The sequence below is a fragment of the Rhinolophus sinicus genome, linkage group LG01, assembly GCF_036562045.2.
Source record: "Rhinolophus sinicus isolate RSC01 linkage group LG01, ASM3656204v1, whole genome shotgun sequence".
Classification (NCBI taxonomy): domain Eukaryota; kingdom Metazoa; phylum Chordata; class Mammalia; order Chiroptera; family Rhinolophidae; genus Rhinolophus; species Rhinolophus sinicus.
The window spans coordinates 44,755,373-44,782,906 of NC_133751.1; the positions used below are offsets into that span (position 1 = coordinate 44,755,373).

At 39.7% G+C, this 27,534-nt stretch overlaps 1 protein-coding gene across 16 annotated transcripts in view; it reads right to left on the reverse strand.

The window, feature by feature from the left end:
• The window catches only part of PEX5L (peroxisomal biogenesis factor 5 like), a 203,830-nt gene that overhangs the window by 106,785 nt on the left and 69,511 nt on the right, over nucleotides 1-27,534 (reverse strand). Inside the window, exon 2 of one of the 16 annotated variants that reach the window (XR_012494899.1) lies at nucleotides 10,063-10,098. The exons of the other annotated variants lie outside the window; for them this stretch is intronic. The gene's annotated coding sequence lies outside the window, so the exon portion shown is untranslated. The remainder of the gene's footprint in view (nucleotides 1-10,062; nucleotides 10,099-27,534) is intronic. 16 annotated transcript variants of the gene reach the window in all.

Below are 27,534 nucleotides of genomic sequence, written 5' to 3' on the forward strand. Positions count from 1 at the left end.
TTCTAAGTGTTTGCTGCTATCTCTCCCACAGACTGAGACTCTGCTCAGCAAGGGCTTTCTCGTTTGCTTTCTCGTTTGCTGCTGCAGCTACAGAACTTAGAGTAGTGCCTGGCACATGGGAGGTGTTTGTTAAATATCTGTGGAACACATAGATAGATTATAAAATACAATTTCATTTAACTGTGCACATTTCCTGGATAGCTCTGGAAATGAGATAATATTGAAAATAAGATTTCAACTCATAGAAATGCTATCATCCAAAACAGCTTTCGTAATGTCTGTGGAATGTCCCATTTTAGTATGTGTCATAAAAAAGCGGTTGTATGGAACTTGGCAGATCAGGTTTTAGTTTTAAATATATATACATATATCTTTGGAAATTTTGGGCAAATTGCTTAAACTATAGTTCAGTTTTCTTATTGTAAAATGGGGTTTGATATGAATTTAAGTTATATTTTAATCTATTAATTGAACAAGTATGTATGAAACATGTAGTATGTCCCACGGACTGTGCCAGGCATTTGGGATCCTTGGTAAACAAGACGAATGACAGCACCTCATTCATGGAGGTGACAGCGTAATGAGGTGGTCACACTTTCTCAGTGGTAGTAAATGTGGTAAGGGGAGGGATGTGGTAAACAAGGGCACAGAACAGGGGCCCTGACTGAGTCTGGGACATCAGGGTGGACAGAGACATGTGACTTGAGAGCTGAGGGGGAGGGGGGGGGTTCTAGTTAATTAGGCACAGAGGAGTCAGGAGCTTTCTGGGGAGAGGAGAGGCCCTGCCAGTGTGAGGACGGTGGCACGTTCTAAGGGGAAGCAGGATGCAGGTAGAATGACAGGGAGAGGTAGGCAGGGCTACACTATGTTTCTCAAAGTGTGCAGTGCAGACCTGTGAACTCTCTGTTAACAGAGCATGAGGAGATAAGTACAGAAATTGAACGTATGTGTTCAGAATTTTTTATAGCAATTTCACAAAGTAATTTGATGTTTGTTAAATCTAATAATAAAAAAGTTGGGCTTGCATTTGTATGATGTTTTATTTTCCTTTCATTTATCTGAGTAGTTTATTGCATTTATTAAAGCATTGATCCTCAGTAGACTGGACATTAAAAAACAAAACAAAACAAAACTGGCCCTTCCGCAAAGATAGTGTGGGAAGCTCTGGGCTGGACCTTGTGAGTCAAGTTAAAGATTTTGGTTTTCATCTTGTGGGAAATAGATATAAAAAGTAGCAAATGTTCATGTAGCATACTAATTAATGTACATATAATGAACAGCTTGAATGGGAGGAAAAACGTTTCAGCCAGCAATTTCCTTTTCTTCGATAATAACTAAGTAAAACCAACCTACATGCACTTATAAGAATCTGGATTGTGAGCCTTCGGTTGGGACTTATTTGTTCCTGTATCTCCACAGCCTACTTAATTACAGAGAGAGAAGGTCAATAATATTTGCCAAATTAAATTCCAACTATAATTCAGAATAGTCATTCTCAATTTGCAGCCTGTGACCACTTCCTTTTGCCAGCCCTCCCTCCCCCCACCCGGTTTGTCCAAGGCTTACTGTTCCGGAAGAGAAAAGAGCTACTTGCAAACGGGCGTGGGGCAGGGCCAGGGTCTCACAGCAACACACACCTTTTCCCATCCTAAGCTTCAGAAACAGTGGCTAGAGTGGCCTTTACAAACAATTCAGAACAAATGATGGGTGGCATTTAAACAATTGTGTATCTAGACATTTCAACTGATTCTGGATTGAATTTTAAGTACTTTCCTTCATTTTCTGAAAGCAACCGTCACTTACCACCAGTGGCACATAGTTCTGTGTTAGATCTAAAACTCAGTGATTCTTATAAAAACCCAGCAGTCCCTTTTGACGTTACAGAGAATGGGGCAAAGGATTGGAGTTGGCTTATGCTCATTCAGTTTTGTCACACAGAGAACAAAACCATGAGAGCAGAAACCCCAATTTTTTTATTGAAGGTAATTAAATGCAAACTCACTCCAGCAAAATCACCAAGATCCAGCCTCGAAGCTCCCCCTTTTTTTTTTCTGACCCTACATCCTGGCTAGCCTGATGACTGAAATCTGTAAACAGTCGTTCTTGTCATTAATGTGAGTTATTGACAGTCCAACTATAATTCTGTCCTTCTTTTCTGACTGTTAAGTTATAACCCAAAGGGAAATATATCATACTGGTAGGGCTCACATGATAATAACTTATCCCATTGAGTCTTAATAATCTTATAATGGAGAAAAGCAGTGGCAAGGATTATTCGAAACAAGAGATAATCCTAAATGCCATGTTTGGAAATCCTGAATTTTTTTTTTTTTAAAGAATAGCTCTCACCTCCCAAATACAGTTAAAATCAGATTGCTTCTTTAACTGACAGCAGGGGGCAGCAGATCAGAGTGGACTCTAGCTCTGTGAAAGTGATTTCAAGGGTGGAAAATTTGCAGTGGAAAAATCCTCAAAGCACTTAAATCTAAATATGGAAAACTCAAAAGTTGATTCCTTATTTTAAATAAAGATCTGAGTTAAATATAAAGAATTTTGCCTGTATTTTCAGTTCATAATCTTGTTGTGTTAGGGTGTACCTCATGAAATTGTCATTTTTTAAAAAAAAACACTATTAATTATTGGCAATTTCTTTTTCTTGTTGTTGATAGAGAATTGACTTTTAATACCAGTTGTATTGAGGTTACACTGATGTACCATGAACCACACATATTTAAAGTGTACAATCTGATAAGCTTTGACATATGTATGCACTCATAAAGCCGCCACCTCCCTCAAAATAATGAATGTCCCCATCACCCCAAAAGTTTGCTCAGGTCCTTTTGTAATCCCTCCCATCAGTTCTTCCTTGCTATATCCCACTGGCCCCTGGCAACTAATGATATGCTTCCTGTCACTATACATTAGTCTGCATTTTCTGCAATGTTATACAAATGGAATTGCATAGTTTGTACTGCTTTTGGGGAAGGGGGTCTGGCTTCTCTCATGCAGCATAATTATTTAAGTTCCATTTATGAGGTAGCATGGATCAATAGTTCATTCTATTGCTTGCTGAGTAGTATTACATTGTATAGTTATACCAAAATTTGGTTCTCCACTCCCGTGTTGGTGGTGTTTCCAGTTTTGGTACTTGCAAATAAAATAGCTATGAAGGTTTGTATACAAATATTTACATGAACCTTTGTTGTGGTAGACAGAATGAGCCCCCTCCCCAAATGTTCGTACACTTATCCTTAGAATCTGTGATATGCTACATTATATGGCCAAAGGGATTTCTGCAGATGAGATGACGGTTATGGACCCTACGTAGGGAGATCACCCTAGGCTATCTGGTGGGCCCAACCCTTGGCAACCACGGATCTTTTTACTGTCTCCATGATTTTGCCTTTCCCAGAATGTCACAGAATTGGAATCATACAGTATGTAGCTTTTTTAGTAATTATTGGTAATTTCAAAGAGTGAAACCTAATATTTTAGAGAAGAATTGATATATAAGCGTAGTCCCCAAGGACACATGAAAGACAGACACATGTCTGCACACAGCAACAGCCCTCTGTTCAGAGAGATGATGGTAAGTCCTCGTGGACCACACAGCCATTTCCGGTCGAATCCCCTCCTCTGCCTCTCTCTGCTCCCCACAACTGCGGTCACGAGTGCCCCCCCAACCCCTGTTTATGGTGTCTGTTCCTAAACCAATCGTGTCTTCAGCTTCTGTAACCCTGCCCCTTCCCACTTGGTTGCTCTGTCCGGGTACCCAGTGAACCCACATCTTGCTGCCCCAACACTCTTACTACTCAACAGATCAGGACACAACTATGGCTAAAATCACAGGCTCCACAGCACTCCCCCTCCTTTCAGAGCCCACACTTGGAAAACAAGGTTTCTATGCCTGAGTTGCTGGGCCTTCAGGGAGTTTCAGTCTGTTCCCTCAGTGGTTGTCAAAGTGTAGCCCTGGGGCTAGAGCAGAAGCATCAGCATCAGCGGGGTGGGGGTGGGGTGGGGGGGTGGGGTGGGTGGGACTTGTTAGAAAAGCAGATCCTTGGGTTCACCCAAACCCACCGAACACACATTCTCAGTGCGGGATCCAGTGATCTGAGTTCTCACAAGCCCTTGGGGTGCGATGCATGCTGAAGTTTGAGAACCCTTGGACTAGGTCATGAAACTGTCCGTCCTTTGGTCTTTGTTTTCTGGTATCAACAGCCTTTAACGACATTCTTTTTCCAGCAGCTGAAAGTTCAGCTGAATCTCAGGCTTGTAGCTGGGCCTGTTATGCCTGGGATGACTCCCCAGTTGCCAGATGCCACCGTCCTGGGATGCGGATATCACCCACTCTGGGTTCAGCATGTAGCCTCTGCCCACCTGTTGGCATGCAGGGAACTGTCCATTAGTAGCAACGGCAACGGGAGCTTGCGGTGCCCATGGACGGGATGCTTTGTCTCCCTACCTGAGTCTACTATGGGTGGGCTCTTCCCCTGAGACCGGTCCTGCTTGGTGGCCAGGTCCTGGGCTATATCTGTTCCTTCTCTAATTTATTCGAACCAAACAACCATCTTTGAATTTGAAATATTGTAAATGCTGGCCAGGTTGTTTAAAATTATATTTGAGCAGGTAAAATAAGAGGAAATGTTAGGATTTCTCATTTGAAGTGTCATTCGAAAGTAATTCAACTTTAAAAGAGGACTAAATTTTTTTCCCCCCAAAGACATTTTATACTTGCTCAAACCTGTTATCATTTTCAATTGCATAATGAAATAGAGGAAACGGGAAAGGCCACCTCATACAAATGTGAATTTTGAGAAAGAAATAGTATTATTTAAACACAACTTCAAATTTTCTTTCAGACAACACCTGCTTGCTTCTCTATTTTCCCACTAGACACTGAGCTCCTTGAAGAAGGAAACTTTTGTCTTGCTGATTCTTGTATCTCCAATACTAGCCTGTAAGATGGTAGATGCTCAATGAACGTTTGAGAAATAAATAAATGTAAACACATACACACAAACTCATATGCAAAAATAAAAAGTTATATTTCTATGGATTATTTAGATTGTCAAATGTTACCAAAATAAAAATGGATTATTTACATTTGACCGAGATTTAAGCTCAATAACTACTGTCATGTTCAAGACAGAAAGCTTAGCTGAGTTAGTGCTAGGGCTGAGTATTGGTCAGGAAAGGACCTGGCAAAGCTACATCCTTAGGACGCAGATCGTCATCACATCTAAGACCTCAAGGAGCATCTCCTCAACTCCTCTCATTTTTTTTGAGGAGGAAATGGAGCCTTATGGAGCTGAAGTCAATTTCATATGGTCACCAAGTTGGTTGGGGGCAAACCAAGAACAGAGCCCAGGCTTCCTGACCATCAAATTGTTTTTTTCCAGTCTGCTTTTGAAATCACTTTTAGCAATTATTTATAATGATAGAGCCAAATTGGAAAGGATGCCTTTTCCCTAAATACTTTTTTTCAAGATTATAAATATCTTAAAAAATGAAAAGATGCCTGAAGCCGTATGCTCTGATGTATTTAAATTATTCTTATCTGTTTCTTTTAAGAGACACTTGCTATGTGTTTTTCTCCTAAAGAGGTTCAAAGAAGCGTCATTTCCAAGCTTATAAATGAAAAATTCCTTAGATTCAGCATGGTCCAATTAACTGAAATGCTATCCAAAGGGGACTTGAGATACTCAGTCAAGTTCACATGTATCCTAAATGCAACTTTCTTTAACTTCACTTGCAATAAAAGAAACAGAAATCAAAATGAGATGTCAATATTTGTCTGTCAGATTGGCAAAGATTAAAAACAGTGACACTGTTTAGGCTGGAGTACAAGGAAATAAGAACTTGCACACTGTCAAGGGCAGGGAAATTGACACAGTCTTTTTGGAGGGTAATTTGCTGATGGAATTAAACTTTTATGTGCACATGGTTTTCTATCACCAATTTTGCTTCTAGCTATTATGCTAATGATATAATCAGAAAAGGGCAAAGAGGTCCAGGTACAAGGATGTTTATCCCATTATTATTTAGAATTATGAAGAACTGGAAACAATCCAAAGTCTATGAATTGGGATTAGTTATACACATTACAATTTATAAAACAAAATTCTACAGTTATTAAAATATAAATCATACGGTATTTACTGAGTTAGAAAGATCTCCAGGACTTTTTGGAGGAGGGAGAAAAATAGGGTTTGAAACCTCAGGTATAGTATGAGTGTGTGTGTGTGTGTGTGTGTGTGTGTGTGTGTGTGTGTGTGTGATTACAGGGAAGCATGTGTGAGGATAACCCGCAAAATGTTCAAAATGATTATTTTAGGATGGTAAATTTGAGCTGCTTTTTTTGCTTTTTGTGTTTGCTTGAATTTTATACATGAACAGGTATAAGCTTTACAATTAGAAAGAAAGAAAACCCCAAAAGATCTATCTTCATATTTTAAATAAAATGAAGCTGAATATTTTTCAGTATTGCCAAATTCTGCTTTATGATATTTTGAGGAATGAACATTAAGCAAATACACTGAAGAAATTTCAAGAGCCACAACTGATAAGGTTTCAAATGTAATTTGACTTGATTCTTATTCCAAATTGGAAAAATAAAGGTTCATGTCAGCTCCACTGATGTCCTTTTTATTTTAAAGACAGTTTTGATGAAAAAATTTATGACTCCAGACTTTTATCCACACACATCTTGTATTGTTTCCATCAGTGACAGCTCTTCCTGGGCCTTGTGTGCTCTGCCTGCTTACACACACAGTGGCTCTTGTTACCAGGAATTCTATGGCCAGTCATGACAATGATGACAGCCACCTGCTCCATCACTGCTATGTGCACATGTGCCTTCCTGTAGGAGCTGTCACCCACTGCAACAGCCGATGCTGCCAGCGTTGGCACTTTGGGGAGTTTGTCCAAGAGTAAGTGACTGGACACAGTGGAGCAATGCACAAGACCCTCTTTTGAGAAAATTTCAACATCTATTACTAAAAAAGCCAACACTTCAAAATGAATTTTTAGCTGAACTTGGAAAATAGTCTGAAATTTGGAACTAGAAACGGTGATAAAATACAGATACAATTTTAATAGTTCTAGTTAATTATGTCAAAGTCTTTATGTTCTTTTTGTTCCAAGGTACAGAGAAGAGACCTTGGTCTGGTGTCAAGTGAGTGAAGGCGAGAGTGTCAGTGCTTAAAAGTGAAATTGCTATTTTGTTGAATGTAGTTCCACTTTATATGAAACTTTTGTGAGCCCTTGAAGAGCCCCATCCCTAGAGATTCTGATTCAGTAGGTCTGCAGGGAACCCCTGAGTCTGTATTTCTAATAAGCTTCCAGTTGATGCTGATGGTCATTAGATTGCTGTCTGTTCCCTATATTTTCTGATAGTTGAGGATTTAAATTGTGGCCCATTCTGACATGCTTGATGGAAGAAGAGCACTTCACTATCTGGGAAGGTTGTCCCAGTACCCAGAACAACCCCATGGGACACAAAAGAAGAAGGAAATATTCTCCTACACTAGCCTGGCAGATCTGCCAAATTCAGCCTGGCAATTGATGAGCATAGCAGATGCCCTCGCTAGCTTGCTTTCACATCCAGTCTGCACCAACCTATCCAGATAGAGCAGGTTGGCATACGATTCAGGCATGTGAGTAGCTGCTACTCTGGAAGTTATCCTATATGTATTTGCATAGAGTAAAATTTGCATTTTTCATGTAGCACATTTTTGTGCAAGAAGATATGGCAGGATCTATGTATAGACATAGGAGGGAGATTGGAAAGGATGTGTGTACTGAACCAGGAATTAAGCAAAATGTCTGTTGGGTAAACTGGGCTATTTAAGGAGAAGGAAGAGTGGTGAGAATTGGCATTATGAAGCCTCTGTTATCTACCATGCACTGTTAAAAAACTTCACACAAATGGTTTCAATTAATCCTTAGCACAAATGATACAATGAGATGGGCTCTATGATTTTTATTTGGTGAATGAGGTCTCCGAGTCTCAGAGGTTAAACGACTTGCCTGATAAAAATAAAATTACTGAATGGCAGATCTGGAATTTAATTTCAGTTACATCTGATTTCAAAGTCTATATACTCTCTGCTCTGTTCTCATTGACACAACATGGAGCAAATAAGAAATTATTGAACCAAAAATATTATTGTGAATTTAATATTAATTTATATTCCATTTACTGCACAGAACGTGTGGGTTTTTGCTGAGTACACAAAAGGGCTCAATAGTAATACTCTAATTGTTTGGAAATTACCATCTCTAAAATGTTGATTGTCTTATATAGTAGCATTTGATTCAATTAATGTATTTCTTAAAAATATTTGTTTTTTGCTAGTTCAATTTCTTAAATTAAAGAGTGATTGTATTTAAGTTCTTCTCTATAACAACTGGTCAGATATCAATTTTAAAGCATTTTGGATAGCAAAGGACCAGATTTTGGCAGAAATAATCTTACTATGAGTCAAATCCAGATGCGAAACCAAGCTTATGAGAAGTCCTGTATGATTTTGCTATCAGATCTGAATTCAATTTTAAGAAGTTGTGTATGCGGAGGCGGGGGAGCTGGAACTACTGAGGTGAGAGGATTTACTTACAATATGAAATATACTACTGTAGCCACCCAAAATGATACTGTTGGAGAATTTATAATAACACGGGATATGCTGATGTATAATGTTATGTGATAAAAACAGAATCAAAGTGTAAATGCAGTGTGATTTCAATTAAGGAAAACCATATATGCATAGAAAAGAAGAGGTGGAGGAACTACAACAAAATAGTAGGAATGGCTCTCTTTGGGATGTTCTTATGGGTCATTTTCGCTTTCTTTAAACCTTTGTGTATCTTGTTGTTGTTTATATTCTACCATGAGCATGTTTTACTTTAATCGAGGGAAACACATTTTTGTTTTTTAAGAAGTTAACTTACTGATTCTTTCTCTATTAAAGTTTAAAGCAGGCAGTACAAATTATTTTGAAAGTTATCAAAGTAGTTGACCTTCTGCTCCCTCCCTCCCTCCCTCCCTCCCTCCCTCCCTCCCTCCCTCTCTCTCTCTCTCTCTCTCTCTCTCTCATGGAAATAGGGTAGCAAGGAAGGTAGTTAGTTTAGAATTATTTGGGCCAATGGTTCCTGATTGCTGATATTGTCCCCCTGCCAGTATTTTCAGGATTCTGGAATGAGGTTCACACATTGGCAAAGCACTTCACATCTTTTAGGATAAAAGATGCTAATACATTTCAGATGGGATTCTTCTACTCATTTGAACATGTGGAGTAGGAAGGAGAGGAAGTTTTTGTGTAAGAGAAAACCTACTTTTGGGTTCTTGAAGGATACTGTGAGTTACTAAACCACTTACAACAGTGCTTGGTATTCAGGAAATATTAGCTATTGCCACTGAATCAAAAGGAGCTACTTTTAGTTTCTAATTTAAGCTTTGGATCTAACAATTTCCCTCTTTTTATCCCTTCTAGGAAACTTGATTTTGCTCTATTACCTTTCAGGAAAGCCTTCAATTTGCAAAGGAAGCTTGACTCCCAAGCAATTGGGCCTTTGCTAGGAGACTGGACATGGTAATGTGTGGGTGCCCTTGACAGGAGACGGGATAGGGTGTCCTGTGCCTCTCTGACAGTCTGGTCACTAAGGAGAAGGGTCAGGATGAGCAGGGATTTATAGGGTTCTCGACCTACCAGCCTTTCTCTCTTGAGCTCCCTCTGAGATCACGTTGAAAGGCTTAACCCTTGCTTTGTGGCTCTAAGTGCTGTCTTCAGCACTGAGACGTGTGCTGGGCTGCGCTGGGCTTTCTGAAAATAAAAGTAAGTGCAATACACTTGGCAGCTCGCGTGACAACATGAGTTTCCCTAATTACTCAGTTATGTTCCAGTGTATAAAACTATCACTGGGCTGAGTGAGGTTTTTGCATTGTACTAAAATGGAATCATGGGACGTTATAGTCATTGAATCAGCTGACACATTTATTGTGCCCCTAATATATATACAAGGTGCTAAAAGAAATATAAACAAATGTAGAAAAGCAGATCCTACCCTCAGGGAGCTTCAAGCAATCTTGTGTGATGGCATCTGCAAGAGTAAAAAGTTCATATTGTTTACTTAGGGAAATACTAATGAAATCCAAATAAAGTGTGGAGACTTGTTCATCAAAATGTACCGAAGCACCAGTCATTAGTTGTGACAAATGTACCACAGTAATGTAAGATGCTAACAATAAAGGAAAATGAAAGCAGAGCATATGGAGACTCTCTGCACTATCATTGTGCTTTTCTGTAAATACGAAACTAGTCTAAAAGAAAGAGTTTATTTAAAAATCAGATAGTGTTTTTTAAGTACTCGACAGTTTCACTTGCAAGTACACTGACCATTTCAACCCTGGCTTCATGTAAACATCATATAATAATCACCTCAATTTTCTGTTCTCCAGGAAAGCCCAACATGTTCACCAGCTCCAGCTGCAAGTCCCAGCGGCACGGAATCTGGGTTTTGGAGTGGCCCTTGCAGTGGACATGTTTGTACATGACCAGGTGAGGTGGAAGCCATGTGAGCTCTTTGGCTTGGGGAAGCAGGGTGTCCTCCGTGTTTCTGAATACCTGGTGTTAAGGCTTTGGTCAGGCTGGGATCTTAGGGTGTTGCTGTACAACACTCACCAAGTTTTGTGTATTTGGAACAAGAAGGAGGCCGGAAGGTAAGGTTTCTTTTGTGGGAAATCGTAATGCTATCTCCTCTCTGGGCCTCAGTTTCTTCATCTGAAAAGTAGGGTGGTACCTAGCAGCTCTAGCTTTGCTCAGCTCCTCTTGACTATGCTCAAGGCTGGGCAGCGGCACAAACACCACCACCTGTGCCACCTGTGCCACCGCCTGCCCCATCTCCTCACCACCTCTGCCACCGCCATCACCACTCCTGTCTCTTTACCTCCACCAGCTCCAACATCACGTTCATTACCACCATTTCCATTGCTATCACCACCACCACATAATTATGGTATCAGAAGGCTTACTGAACGTCATAAAGATCGACCCTGAAGAGGTAAATATCTTTAAGATGGAACTCTGCAGAGGTGAACATATAAAACGGGCGAACTCTCTCAAGAAAAGCTCTGTACAGATGAAACTGCTCAAGACATCCAGGAAATCCCTCCTTTCACCTATTAAAATGTGGGATAGCCAGCCGCCCTTCTTCTCCAGTAATTTCTGCGGCGTACAGATGCTAAAGAAGGCAACCTGCCCATTCTAAACTTGGATGGATGAGGGGTTAGAAGATATTTAATCTGCTAACCCCTTCAAAATTGTGCGCATGCACAAAAGGCCTTCAAATCTGGAGAGTTAGTCTGGAGAGGCAGCAGAGCTGTCTAGCATAATTAGATCAGCAGGATGAATTCAAACCTCTAAACCATCATTTAATATTTTGGTGGGTAAAGGAAATAGTGTGTTTCATAAAACTGTCTGCATCCATTGGGATTGGCATTAGAAGGTTCATTAGCATACCCCCACAAAGTAAGAAGTTAGGGGGAAAATACCACAGAACAACACAGTGAAAAGTGGGGGAAAGGAGCTTTCAAGGCTGATTTGCCTCAAGGAGGGGATGCAGGTATGAGCTAAGAGCTCAAATTCTTTTCTTAGAGTGTTTCAAATTTATGGCAGACATTGTTGCATTTCAGAAACTGATGTGTGGGGCATGCTGCGTCTTGCAGATAAATGCTCTGGGACCTGCAACTGCTGCTGGTGCGGGTTGAGACCAGCACCGGCCTGTCTTAAGCCATCAGACCTTAGTAGTCGTATATCTCCATGTAGTTCAGTGCACAGTCACGTTAGAGATTAAGTTCCGATGCGGCAATTGTCTGAAGTGTTTTAATCACAAGGATCATAAAACAGGAGCCCCAGACGAACCACCTGGCCCAGTGAATGTGGACGGGAACTTGCCCCGCGACCTGGTGCCATTTGAATTCCTCTGGGAAACTCAATGCACCAAAGATTCAAGCTTCCTACATGGCCTTCTTTTTATGAAGGTGGAGGTTCTAGGACAATAATTTTTGGTTGAGTACGCATTCTTGGAAATAAAGATACTGAAAAAAGAAACCAGGAGTGATCCAACCTGAAAAACATAAATACCTCTCGCTAGAAAGTGAAGTGAAGTGAGGCAAAAGCCAAGGCTTCTTGAAATGTTGAGTCCAGTGGTTCTCCAGGTGTGGTCCCTAGGCCAGGGGCATTCACATCACCCAAGAACTTGTTGGAAACAGATTCTCTATGGAAGCAGACATTATGAAGGGAGGGTCCTGCTCTCTGTGGTGAGGGTCATCCTGGAAACTTAAACTAAAGCAAGATACTCTGGAAGGTTCAGAAGAGAGTAAAAAAAATATTTAGATCTTGGGGAATTAAAGCTTCAAAGAAAGTCTGAAGAAAGTGGATGCTGGGGCTTAGGTTCGAATGCCTTTTCGTGTGCCTTTCCGTGTTAACCACAGACACACAGACTTTTAGGCCCGAAGGAGACCTTAGAACATGCACCTCAGTTACACCCCTCATTTATACAACTGCAGAGAGGTCTGATGAGTTGACAATTCATATTCCTAAACTTCTCCCATTACCCAGAGCTGAGTATCCCAACTACCAACCTCAAGTGAGCACCGTCAGGAAACTTCATTAATGGTCTACAGGGTTCTTCAAAGTAATGGCCACTGTTTCTTTGAAATGACACTGCACGTTGATTGTACCAGGTGGGGCTCCAGTTACCTTCAGGTAAGATAAACTCTATGTCGTATTCATTTCCCTCTAAAAGATTAGCAGCTGCCTGCTCCATTTGGGTTCTGCCTGTATTTTTAGAGCAAGATGTAACTCCTTCAGAAGCACGTGGATTCAGTCTTCAGAGATCCAATTTAGAGAATTTTCCCCATCATTTATTGAAGATTAAAGAAACTAATAGATTTGTATAATAGTGTGAGCTCATTAGTTTAGTCCAAATAATGATCTTCTAGCATCCAAGAAAAATAAATGACCCCCTACTACTATGTTTAAAGGTTTTTAGATGTAAAAGATAGGAGGGAAAGGGGACTTAGCAACCTTCTCTCTTCCCCCAAATCACTTACTGAGTGATTACTACCGTGTTTCCCTGAAAATAAGACTGGGTCTTATATTAACTTTTGCTCCAAAAGATGTGTTAGGGCTTATGTTCAGGGCATGTCATCCTGAAAAACCATGCTAGGGCTTATTTTTCAGTTAGGTCTTATTTTCGGGGAAACACGGTATGTGCCATACACTATGAGGGCAGGAAAGATGAATAAGATATAATTGATGGTCTTTGACACTCAGGGAGATTGAAGTGCAATAGTAGTCACAGACATAGTGGATAAAATACAGTGTGAAAAATGGCATATGATAGAAGTATGCAAAGGGTGGGTCACAGGATTATATTAGGTTGGTGCAAAAATAATTGTGGTTTTTGCAATTATTTTTAACCTTTTAAACTGCAATTACCTTTGCACCAACCTAATAAGTGACATTTATTTATTACTTAGTATGTCAAGCATTATTGTAAACATTAAAAATTATTTAGCTATTTATTTTATTGTGGTAAAGTATGCATAACATTAATCTTACTATGCTAGCCAGTTTCCCGTGTACAGTTCAGTGGCATTAATACATTCACATTATTGTGCAACCTCACCACTCTCTGTCTCCACCACAACTTTTTCATCTTCCCGAACTGAAACTCTGTACCCATTAAACACTAACACCCATCCCCGCCCTTCAGCCAATGACAACCACCATTCTACTTTCTCCATGAATTTGACTACTGTAGTTATTTTATGTATATGGAACCATACAAGATTTGTTCCTTTGTGCCTGGCTTATTTCACTAGGAATAACATTATGGTGAACATTTAACACTCAGTCATTCATATAATTCTGACCAAAGCCCTATCAGGTTGGTAGCAGTTCTCCCATTTTACAGATGAAGTAACTGATGATCAGAGAAGTGGTTGGCTTGAAAATCACAGTTAATAAATGGCAACCTGGATTTGAGAACCCTGGTGTGTGTAGTGCAAAAGCCCACGCCCTTCACCACAACACTAATTAAACTGGTGGGCAAAGAGTGGGGAGCCAGGGTAGTTACAAAAATTAAAAACAAAACAAAACAACATCCCAAATTTTTGATGTAGTTCACACTAACTATAGAAAGACGGACATCTCTCCCTTTGAAAGTGAAAAGATTATTTATCAGTTAATTAAGAAAAAAGAGGTTGATAGGAGGAAGAGGATCCGGATCTAAGGTTCACTCTGCTTTTTACAACCACGAGGAAAAGCTGTTGCTGTAAATACGTGTACTACTCTATGCAATTCTCCCAGACAGTGGCTGTCAGATCGAAAAGAGTTGTGACAGCCAACCAAGCGAGGGTCACATTTTCCCTCCAAGCACTGCTTTCTGTGGCTGATACTTCTGATGTTTTCACTGCTCTAGAACACGTTGCATGTGGAGCCTGAGAGGGCCATACAGTGCACCTCTCGGCGCTGAGTGGGAGTGGGAGGTGTGTGCAGTGGCCGAGCAATGACAGCACGTGGGGGATCCTCTGACCATTCCCTCTTGGTGGCCAAAGCCCCCGGCTTCCCTCCCTGTGGAGTTTTCTGTTCCTCACCTGCCTCATGGTGAACCCACATTCACCTCTCTGCCCAGGCCCATGAGATGGGTGGTTTCTTCCCAAACTCCTGCCTCCCCTGAGGCACATACATTGAAGATGATTGGCAGGGACAAGGCTCACCTCTCAACTGAGCCTCCTGGATACCACACCCTGGATTAGCCCCTGGAAGCAGGCTGCCTCCTATGGTGATAGGAGCCACACAACCAGAGAGCATGGCTTTCAGGATGACCTTTTCTTTCTCTCCCTGTCCTTTATAGCAGACATAGTGGAAAGAGCATAGCCTGTAGGCATCAAGAGGCCTAGGTTCCAATTCTGGCTCTGCTACCTATAATCTGTGTGTCCTTGACAATGCACTAATGTCCTTGGAACTCAGTTTTCTTATCTGTAAAATGGGGATAATAATAATACTGATATCCAGAGTTGTATAGCAATCAAATAATATAACACATACCAAAGCACTCGCAAAATTAAGCACAATAGAAGAGTTGATTTTTTAAAAACTTAAACATAGTTTTAAAGCCATTCTTAATTTTCTATTTATGGTATATGAAAGTTGCCCTGGATTCAAAGCAGTATCTTTGTATTAAGTTAGCTCCACCATCAACATTCACACTGCATGAGTACTCGCGATCGGCCCAATGGTCACCTTGGCAGTGGAGAAACAAATCATTCCCTCTTCTGGCAGAGATAGCCAAGCCAATACTGATTCCTTGCATAAATGAGTGAATTGATCATTTGTTGCACAATGAATCACACCTACTTCCTCATTTCCTAAAATGAAATCATCTAATGAATTGGGTGAAGAAGATAAAAACTGGCTTTTAATTCATGTATTCAAAGTGTTTCAACGTGTAACAATTAGCATGCAATAAATTATTGTGAGAACAGAAACTCATGTTCAATTAGTCAAATTCTTTGCTATTGTATTTAGATGTGGAAACTCTGTTTCTGCCCTCTAGAAGCCAATTCTCCAGGAAGCCCAACTCAATCTGAATTCTGTGAGCAATGTTTCTTCCACTGTGTGGAGAATCACAAAAAGACAGACGAGGTGGTGCATGCAAAGCATGTGACATCTGAGGCCCACTGCTGTCATTATATATGAGAAAGGAAAACAAGGTTTGAATTCTTAGATGCTTAAGTCAGACAAAGGTCTCTTGAAGGGCTCAATCACAATTCTCAACACAATGTTTAATTCTACCAATTCTCCACCTCATTTTTCCCCTCTCTCCATCAACTATTCAAATCCCTTGGGAAAAGCAGAAGGAAACAGGACTGGATAAGGCTTCCTGGTGAAACTGGGCCATTCAAATATATAGAGCAAGAGATGCTTAATTTCAACGGGACTCTCAACAAACTTTCCAGAAGAACATGCCCTCCCCCCAAAACTATAATGACCGAAAAACTTTGTAAATTTATAGCCACTCAAATTACAGTAAGAACCATTTATAAATGCACAGACTACTTTTCCACTTAAAAGAGATCATAATGTCAATATATTTTCATCAGGAGTTATTCCTAATTTTAGAAAGCAGAGAGAGTATATCACAAAATGTAGAAATATGGCCCCATAAAAATTTTTGTTGGAAGAGCATCTATTAACTCAGATGATAGCAGATTCCTGCCTTCAGAGATGCATGAATGTAGGTTTATGCTCAACCCAGCCTTCTAAGAAAACAATTTTGTTTATCGAGAATCAAAAGCCTGTATGTTCCCGCTACAAGGGCTCAGGCAGTCTGGAAACTCAAGTGCAAATCTCAGGCAGTTTCCATAACCTCTCAGTCTTAGGGTTCATCATTTGTGGAAATGGGGATAAAACTGCCGATCTCACAATTTATGAGGATTACATGAAAAGTCTGAAGAGGTCTGGCATTGCCCGACACGCACCAGGAGCTGAATAAATATCCGTTTCCCTTTCCCGTCCCTCTTTCTCCCTTCAGTTCAATAAATATTTTTTTATACAAACCTAATCTATGCTCCTTAAAATGACCATATGGCATGTTACTGCAATATTGAGTTTGTAAACAATTCTCGTACACTTTGTAAGATTCCACTTGATGCCCACTTTTAGCAGCTGTTCTTGTTCAAGGAAGGAACGCAAACACGTAGGGAGCACCTATGACCTGCTAACGTGCTTCCCCATAATAATGTGCAAGCCCCATTTCTATACCCGCAGAAAGAGAAACTCACTGAAATGAAGTGAAAAGCTAGATTACAAAACTAGTAAGTAGCAGAGTCAGGACTTAAACTCAGCTCTCTGAAGCGGCCCTCTGCGTCCTCTTCACAATGCAAGACTGCCTCTCGGTATGTTTATTTCTTGATGTTTTTGTTGTAATGCTGACCTCACAGGCATATGTGAAATGAGAAAAGCTGTGCAGTGCTCACCCTCAGAACATCTGCTGGCTTACTGTCTGCTTTAGACACAGCAGACAATTGAAGACAATTTGTAACTGGTTCCCTTGTGATCTAAAGTATCACACCGCCAGTCACCAGGGAGCGGCCGGGAGTTCTTTGGCTGCTCTATCTTGATCAGGTTTGGACAGTGTGCAGTGGGCTAAAGCTTGAGCACTAGCTTGCCAGGGCAGGGACAGCCTTCCTGAGTGATGACTCAGGATTCCAAGCTGGTATCACCACCGAGGGAGGATATCTGGTACAGTCATTAAGAGCACAGTCTTTTAATTATAAAGTCCTCTCTCTCTGTCACTTACTGTCTATGCCCTCGAACAACTTTCTCAGTCTGAGTCTCCACATCATCATCTTTTAACTGGGGTTCACGGCAGTTACCTCTCAAGGTTATGACAAAGGTTAAAGAAATGATGTATATAAATATCTTAGCATGATGCTGGGTTAGCTGATTGCAGAGCTGCTTTCTGACAGCTCCTAGAGGCCGCAGCACAGTGCATGGCACATCCTGGAGGTTCAGGAAATCTTTAATGAATTGTCCCTTCCATCCAGGGGAAGAAACCTTTCCTGAGGACTGTGGCAGCATCGATTCAGCTCAATGCCCCTTCTTCTGGGGCAGAGCTCGCTGCCTCGTGGCAGCCAGTTCTTCTGCCGGAGCCCCTGATAGGCAGGGCTGTTACACATACCCAATCAGAGACCCCATCCTTTTCCTTCCACTCATTAGTCTCAGTTACCCCACTCAAGGTCACACAGCATATTCTGTTTCTTCTATGCGGTTGCAGAGTGAAATGGTATGATTAGTATTTTTCGAAGCTGGAAAAGAAAAGAAAAAAGCTTAAAAACTGGTGGCCTGCAAGCCAAATTCAGTGGAGACCTAAATGTGTCTCAGTGACCTGCAGTGTTGATGAGTTTTGTATTCAAATATTCTAGTTGCAACATTCATTCTCTGGTTTGCCACAGTCCTTGCGTCTCCCTACTGCCTTACACCCAACTTCACTCTTTTCTGTGGCCTCTCCTTTCGCCCCAACTTCTGATTTTGTGACCGGTGGTGAGCACAAAGAAGTGTTTCAAAATCGGATTGATCTGAACTTGAATCCAGGTTCCTGCCGGTGCATAATACAGGGGAAGTGAGCGAGCCTCTGTGAGGCAGTTTCCTCAGTGGGAGATGGGCTGCTGCCACCTGCCTTCCAAGACTGCTGTGCAGATGAAATGAAACAGTGCTTAGAACTGTGCTGGCCATAGGGAAGGGACCAGGAGATAACAGCCCTTGTCTCCAGACTGAAATTCCTTGTTTACAGGTCAAATATGGAGACTGAAGAAAACAAAAAAACAAATCAGAGATGAAGAAGTTAGGTGAGAAACTACCCTGGAATAGACGTGATGATGAGAACAAGAAGAATGTAAGGGAAGATAAAACTGCCCATTTAAAAAGCACACGTAGACTCTTCCTAACTCGGAGTAGAGTCAGTGACAGGGTTTCAATGAGTATTGAAAAGGCAGAAACTCAGGGTGAGGTGAACTAGAGCTGAGCCCAACTCCAGGGTAATTAAATCATAATCCCTGGGGGTGGGACCCAAGCATCAATATTTTTAAAAAGTCCTCAGGTTGTGTGGTGTGTAACACAGCACACAACTGTAGTGCCAGAAAGGCCTTCAATTAGTGGAGGCCGCTTTTGTGGATTTGGGCTCTCCTGGATACCAAAGGCCCACCTTTAAAGGGTGTAAAATAGAGCTGGGATATACATGGAATTTTGCATTGACAGAAAGAGAACAATCAATGAGTAATATGTGACACGTTTTATTAACTCTGTGGGCCAAAGTCAGTAGCAGTGGGTATGCACTGAGCAGTCGCTGGCTGTGTGGGGTTTCACAGTACATGAGGCACGGCCCCCCCTTCCTTGGGTAATTTTCAAATGAATGGAGGCTCTTACAAACTAATGTGCAGGGCAGATATGGCAAATCCCTTACTCAGGCAGAGAAACCACACTCATCTAAGAACCTGGTAATGGCCTTTCTCAGTGCCACAGACAAGGGATATTCATCTATTAGAAGCAGGATTGAAATTCCTATGCATTAAAAAAATGCTTTTAAAAAGTTTAAACTTAAACTCTTAAACTTAAAAGGTAATCATAATTATTATTATAGCTTCCATTTATTGACCATCTACTGTGTGACGAGGATATGTTATTTGTAATTCTCACACCAACTGCGTCAGGCAGATAGGACTATCCTCATTTTTCAGCCAAAGAAAAGGAGGTTAAGAAACCTCCTTTTAAGGAAGTTAAGAAACGTGCCCATAATCACAGCTAGAAAGTAGCAGAGTTAGGATTAAAAACCAGGTTTATTTGAAAGGCTCATTCTGTTTCAATACCTTTGATTCTTCAAAACAAAGCAGAAACAGCATAAAGATGGTACTGATATGAAGTAAACAGCATTCTTTCCTTTCTGTAGTTTCCAATCTTTTATAATAATCATATTTTAAATGTTTTAATCAAAAAGTTATTTTGACTGTGTAGATGCATGAATAATGTGCTGTACACCTGACGCTGAAGTAGAATAATATGGCATGTCAGCTATAATTAAATATACCGTGTGTGTGTGTGCGTGTGTGTGTGTGTGTGTATTCATTCACAGGATGTGGAGTACAGCATAAGAAAGATAGTCAATGGTATTGTAACAGCTGTATAAGATGTCAGAGGGTAGTAGCTTGGGGGGGTGGGTTATCACTTTGTGAGGGGTGTAAATGTCTAACTATTACATTGCTTTGTATACCTGAAACTAATAAAGTTTTTTTGAAAGGGGGAACCAGTGAAGGGTAAGAATAAGGATTAGATACATTATTTAGAATATTGTTATTAGATGCTTTCTCTTAATTAAAACTATTAACATCAAGAAATTAAAAAAATGTGTTTGATTTCCCATAATTATAAATAAATTTTATGGATTTACATTTCAGGGCAAGGGACCTGGACGTTCAGTCCACAATTTGATACTATGGTCTTTACATTTGAGGCACAGACACCCCCTAAATTAAAAAAATTATGAAGCTTCCCAGAAGAAATGGCAGACAGAATGCCCATGCAATTCTTATCTAGCAAATTGTTTTCCTTCCTGTAGGATTTTAGCTTCTGTTTGGTCTTTATCTGAAGCATCCCCACAAAACAGCTCAGCTTCCTTATCTTGTTTGGCTTTGGTCAGCAAGGTGAGAAATTATGAGGGGGAAAATTAGAATTTGGAAATGGGTACTGACAGAGTTGTCATCTCACCAGAGAAGATGAATGAAGAAACAAATAGAAACGCAGCATGGGAGAAATACAATTAGGTGTGTGGAGCCAAGGAGAGAATTAAAGCTCAGCAAAATTTCCTCCCTGTAGGAGCTACCAATTCAATCCAGGAAAATTATAAATGATACTATCACTTCTAAAACTGGGTAGGTGCAATAAAAGGCATCCAGATTGGGAACAAAGAAGTTAAATTGTCACTTTTCGCAGACGATATGATGCTATATATAGAAAACCCTAAAGACTCCACCAAAAAGCTATTACAAACAATAAACGAATACAGTTAAGTTGCCAGCTACAGAATCAACATACAAAAATCCATTGCATTTCTATATACTAACAATGAAATCTCAGAAAAAGAAGTGAAAAAAACAAACAAAACACAAACAATTCCTTTTGCAATCGCAACAAAAAGAATAAGATTCCTAGGAAGAAACTTAACCAAGGATGTGAAAGACCTATATACTGAAAACTATAAGACATTTTTAAAAGAAACTGAAGAAGACACAAAGAAATGGAAAGACATTCAACGCTCATGGATTAGAAGAATCAACATAGTTAAAATGGCCATATTACCCAAAGCAATATACAGATTTAATGCAATCCCCATCAAAATCTCAATGGCATTTTTAAATGAAATAGAACAAAACATCATCAGATTTGTATGGAACCACAAAAGATCCTGAATAGCCAAAACAATCCTGAGAAAAAAGAACAAGGCTGGAGGTATCACACTCCCTGACTTTAGCTTGTACAATAGAGCAACAATAATCAAAACAGTATGGTATTGGCAGAAAAATAAACACACAGACCAATGGAATCGAATTGCAAACCCAGACATAAACCCACATAAATATGGACAGATAATTTTTAATGAAGGAGCCAAAAGTGTACACTGGAGAAGAGACGGCCTCTTCAATAAATGGTGCTGGGAGACTTAGAAAGCCATGTGCAAAAGAATGAAACTAGACTGCTGTCACTGTGGACCAAAATTAACTCAAGGCCTAAACACAAGGATCAAAGACCTAAATACAAGAGCTGAAACAATAAACTGCATAGAAGAAAACATAGATACTAAACTTAAGGATCTTGGGTTCAAAGAGGACTTTGTGAATTTGGGTTCAAAGACAATTTTATGAATTTGACCTGAAAGACAAGGGAAGCAAAGCTAAAATAAATGAATGGGACTATATCGAACCAAAAGGCTTCTGCACAGCAAAAGAAACCATCAACAATATAAAGAGGCAACAAACCGAATGGGAGAAGGTATTTGCAAACAACGCTTCCAACCAGGGGCTAATATCCAAAACATATAAGCAACTCATACAACTCAACACCAAAAAAACCCCAAACAATTCAATTAAAAAATGGGCAGAGGACTTGAATAGACATTTCTCCAAAGAGGACATACAGATGGCCAATAGACATATGGAAAGATGCTCAACATCACTAATCATCAGAGAAATGCAAATAAGAACCACAATGAGATACCACTTCACCCCAGTTAGAATGGCTATCATCAACAAGACAAATAGTAACAAGTGTTGGAGAGGCTGTGGAGAAAAAGAAACCCTCATACACTGTTGGTGGGAATGCAGACTGGTGCAGCCGCTATGGAAGGCAGTGTGGAGGTTCCTCAAAAAATTAAGAATAGAATTACCATATGATCCAGCAGTCCCTATACTGGGTATCTACCCCCAAAATCTGAAAACATTTATCTGTAAAGATACATGTGCTCTGATGTTCATAGCAGCTTTATTTACGGTGGCCAATACATGGAAACAACCAAAGTGTCCTTCGATAGATGACAGGATAAAGAAGTTGTATATATATACAATGGAATACTATTCTGCCACAAGAAAAGATGAACTAGTGCCATTTACAACAACATGGATGGGTCTTGACATTATTATGCTAAGTGAAATAAGGCACACAGAAAAAGTCAAGAACCATATGATTTCACTGATATGTGGGATATAAAACTGAAAGCAACAAAGGAGCAAGACAAACAAATAAAGAAACAGAAACTCATAGACACAGACAATAGTTTAGTGGCTACCAGAGTGTAAGGGGTAGAGGGGTGGTAGAAGAGGGTAAATGGGATCAAATATATGGTGATGGAAGGAGAACTGACTCTGGGTGGTGAACACACAATGTGATATATAGATGATGTATTACAGAATTGTACACTTGAAACCTATGTAACTTTACCATTGTCATCCCAATAAATTTTAATTAAAAAAGAAAGTTTTTTTTAAACCTACTATGAGCAGTAGCATGCTAGGTGCTGAGAACATAAAGATAAACAAGCCCTTATAAGGGCTGGTAATGATGTCCCAGTCTGTACAACTGGATTTCACCTTCAGTTGCTCTGGAGCCCTGTCCTCATTTTGGCTGAGATCCTGACACCTCACACTTGTCAGCCTCCTTTCCCGAACTCTCAGCCTTTGCTGAGGGAGTGCTGTAAGTGGAGTGATTCCTTAGTATTGTGAAACCGGCTGATCAAAGCACTGTTGGAAATCCTATTGCCACCCGAACTTGCTCCATTAGTGACACTTGCATTGCTCTGCTCAGTGTCTTTATGGACAGGTCAACTTTTGCTCCCCTCCCACGGCCTTTAAAAAGTAATCCCTCCTTCCTATCTTCTCACATCTTTTACTTGTACTAATAGCATCTACTGTGGGCCTGTTACAGGCACCACACTCCGGGGAGTGCTACAGGGACGAATGCAGGAGGAAAGACTGGACTTAGTTGTCGAGGCACAGAGAACCTACTAAAATATGTAGGAAACAAAAGTGTGATCATGGTAACATGGCGTTCACTGACATTGTATGTCCCCCAGGGTCAAAGCAAGTAGAATATTAGTGCAGGGGGGGTTAAAGAACTCCTGACGAGTGACTGATGGATGAGGAAAGGCTGAGATGAAAGTGGTGAACATTCTGAAATAGGAAAACAGGAGAAGGGGCTGGGAGCAAAATGTGTGTTGGAGGCATATGTGTGATGCCCAATGACAATGGGTATCAGGCCGAACTGAAATGATGAATCCTGCAAGATCTGAATCCTCTTGGCCTTTTCTTATTTTAGAGTATGCACAAGTGAGTCTATTCCCTTTGTATTGCTAAGTACTGCAGATGATTACTACAGATTTGCATAGCTTCTAAAAATACTTCTTCCTATTTCCCCCAACACCTTGATTAAACAATATTGGGTTTTGTAATTTTGTAAGATAAAATTAAGAAAAATCTGAAAAATGTGTGATATATGCTTATTTTCTTTTGCCATTGATGTCACAGGTACAATTTATTTTTGACAATTTTAGAATGACAATTATGGCTGAAATAGGTAGTTTTCAACCCCAATATTTTTCTTCATTAGTAACATGCTTGTTAGGTGGACATATTTCCATGCAGAACAAATGACTGTATATTTCCTAAGAGCTACCCCCTCTTAAGTAGCCAGCTGATAACCATATGATTAAGTTCTGGACAATTAAATATAAGCAAAAAAACCAAAACCCAACAAACAAACAAACAAACAAACAAACAAACAAAACAACCCCAAAGTGGCTTAAATAAACTGCGTACGTAGTCATTTTTAATTAAAGCTTCTGCTGCTAATAACATTCAATCTATTTGTATGCAGGTATCATCAAGGAGGTTTGCATTGTTTAATAAAAATTCTCGATCTATTTAACGTGAAAAGATTTCACTTTGTTTTGCTTTGAAAGCAAGAAGTCTGTCTCATTTGTAAGTGTCTTTACGTTGGCTTCCATAGTGGCATGAGGAATGTCTCTAAGTGACCCAGCTTCAGGGAGGGAGGCACTCTAAGCTCCGGGGGTTTTGCCATGACTCAGGATGGAAATGGTGGAATGATGTCAGGAAATCCATTCCATGGAAAGTGAAGGAGCCTCTCCGAGGAAATGAGTCAAAGGCCAACATCCAGTGAATCATGAGGGAATGGAAGAGCTGGAAAGGGAGACCATGGTCAACTGACATGAGAACAGTGAGAAAGCAAATGTTCAGAAACTAATGAAGCTAGTAGTGGGCAAGGGATTCAAAATATTCCCCAAAGTGAACTATTTTGCTTAGTTAACCCCCTTTATCTACTTAGTCTTCTGGAAAAGTTATGAAATTTTGAAACTGTTATGTTTCCCAACATTGTTAATTCTATAAATCCAAGAAGGGAAGTAAGGGGTGATTTCATCTGGCTACCGGGAAACATTGCTGCTTTTTAAGTTCCAAAGAGATTTCTCTTTTATTCTTTTGCATCTGCCTTGGATAGCTTTACTAATTAAGTTCTGTAAGAATAAGCTCAGGAATTAACTGGTAGTGAAAAAACAATCTGCCACGACTATGGAACCCTTGGTGCTCAGAATAGAAGAGCAGCCTGATGCAAGAACCATTTTTCCAGTATGATTTATCTTTAGGCCAATTATGAGTAAAATATGGGCACAGTTGTGTGCAAACTAGGACATAGGACACTACGGTCTTCATTTTTATTTGTTTCTTGTGTTTCAAGAGAAGCCTCTGCCTGCCCTCTTCCATTATTCAGCACTTGGCTTCTTCCAAAGAGTTTCCAGGAAGGGACTTGTAATTCCACAGCAGGGGGCCACAGACAGCTTTGCTTTGACCCTGACTCAGCCTCACGTTTTTCTTTGCTATAACCTTTTTTTTTTTTTAAAGAAGGCCCTTTTTTCAAACTCCCATAGGAGCTAGGCAACATACAGTAACTAATGACTGCATCTTGAAATTAAAAACAAACAAACAAACAAACAAACAAACAAACGCAGTGCAATACAAAGGCCTGGACACAATGAGATTGAGTGCAGCTGCCTGAAATTCAGTAACACAGAAGGCAAAGTAGTTGACTCAGAAATACAAAAACCGGCAGAAATGAGAGGTGCTCTGTGTAAATGAAACTGTGTCAAAATTGAATGTGAAAAATAGAGTTTCCAATCAGGTCAGTAAACATAAACATCTAAGGTTTATGGACTCCCTCTTTGTCCCAGTATAGAAGTTGTAAGGAAGGGAAATAAAATTTTCAGAAAAAGAAAAAAAAAGGCAGTGCAGTTTAATCCCCCCCCCTTATTTTAATTATTTTTAAAACTAAATTTATTGGGGTGACCATTGGTTAATAAAATTATATGGGTTTTAAGTGTACAATTCTATAATACATCACCTGTATATTGCATTGTGGAAGGTAGTTGTCAGGAAGAACATGGGCTTTGGAGGCAGAGTTTGTTTCAATTCCATCTTTGCTGCTTTATTACTTATGAGACTCTTTTCAGGTTTCTCAATCCTTCTGAGTCTTGTTTTCTTTCCCAATCTGAGAAACTGGCATAATAATACTACCTCTCAGGTTTTTGTCTGGCACATAGTAGGTGCTCAACAAAGCTCATTTCCTTTATTCTACCTCTCCCCCACTCCTGCCCATAATGTAACTAAATTAGACAGCTGGGGGTTAAAGTTTGATCCACCCAACTCCACCAAACTCATGTACAATTCTTATACATGTGTTTAAAATGACCTCTGCACAAGCTGATTTACCTAAATTTCTCTGCATCTTCCTTGTCTCTGTTCCCAAATCTGGCCTCACCATGCACTTTAAATCTTACACATGGATTTAATTTAAATTTAGTTTAATTTGATTTAATTTAATTTAAATTTTTCCTTCCTGATAGGCTGGAAGCTCTAAGGAAGCTGATCATGGACTTCCGTTGTGATGTCAGAAGCAGATTTCTAAACAAGGAAGAATAATATGAACTCATTTGTGGTTACTAACCTTTTGCCCCAGTGTACCCTGAAATAATTGTTCAAGAAACAGCTTATTGATGGAGAGCCTAATTCCCTTCAAAGCTATACAGTGCAGTTCTAAATGTCAACATACTTTGTGAGAGGGAATTCTCCTTTTCTTTGGCACCTTGCTGAAGCTAATTTGGTTTTTCTGTGTTTTGAGAAATATTGTGTGACTTTTCTGCTAAAGTCTGATTACGGATTCTACATGCCTTTAATTTTTTTTTTTTAAAGAAGGTTCAGGTGTTAAAATTCATCGGGGAGGTGTTTTTCTAGTCTTAGGGCATGGATATGTTGTTTTTATTTAGAATATGCAATTTCTTTACTACAAAATAAAGTTTAAAAGCCTCAGCCTAAGTTTTACTTTTCCAGGAAAAAAATAATATGTTCATTTTAAAAAGTAGAATCAGTAGTGATGAAAGTATTAGTTATTTATTTAGAAGTATTTATTTATAATGTAATCTTTTTAAGACAGTTGAAAACCATAAATATGAAAACTTATCCACGTTTTCTCTCATAATAACTAGAGAGAAAATTTAAAAGAATCACTCAAAAAGAAATGCAATGTTATTCTATCACTTGTAACTTCATAAAATTAAGGCACATTTTGCCTTCCTCTCTAAGTATTATTGATCTAAAAGTAATAACTATGGTTGTGTTCATTTTTCTATAGGGGATTTCAGTTTCAAATTGCTCTTTAACACAAAAAGTTGATTCATAAACCTCAGGGCATTAGTGAGTGGCTTCCTTACAGATGATACCATTTTTGATTTAGTCACAGGAAGTAATCCTCTTGAGTGGCTCAGAAGATTATTTTTTCAGTTTTCTTTATGAAATTCTTCTAGAATTCTTGTGATATAAAATTAGGGGAAATATCAATAAATGGTGCTGGGAGAATTGGATAGCCACGTGCAAAAGAATGAAACTGGACTGCTATTTGTCACCATGTACCAAAGTTAATTCAAAATGGATCAAAGACTTAAGCATAAGACCTGACATAATAAACTGCATAGAAGAAAACATAGGTACTAAACTTATGGACCTTGGGTTCAAAGAGCATTTTATGAATTTGACTCCAAAGGCAATGGAAGTAAAAGCTAAAATAAACGAATGGGACTATATGAAACTTAAAAGCTTCTGCACAGCAAAAGAAACCATCGACAAAATAAAGAGGCCACCAACTGAATGGGAGAAGATTTTTGCAAACAGTCCCTCTGATAAGGGCCTAATATCCAGAATATACAAGGAACTCATGCAACTCAACAACAAAAAAACAAACAACCCAATTGAAAAATGGGGAGAGGACTTGAAGAGACATTTCTCCAAAGAGGGCATACAAATGGCAAATAGACATATGAAAAAATGCTCAACATCACTAATCATCAGAGAAATGCAAATAA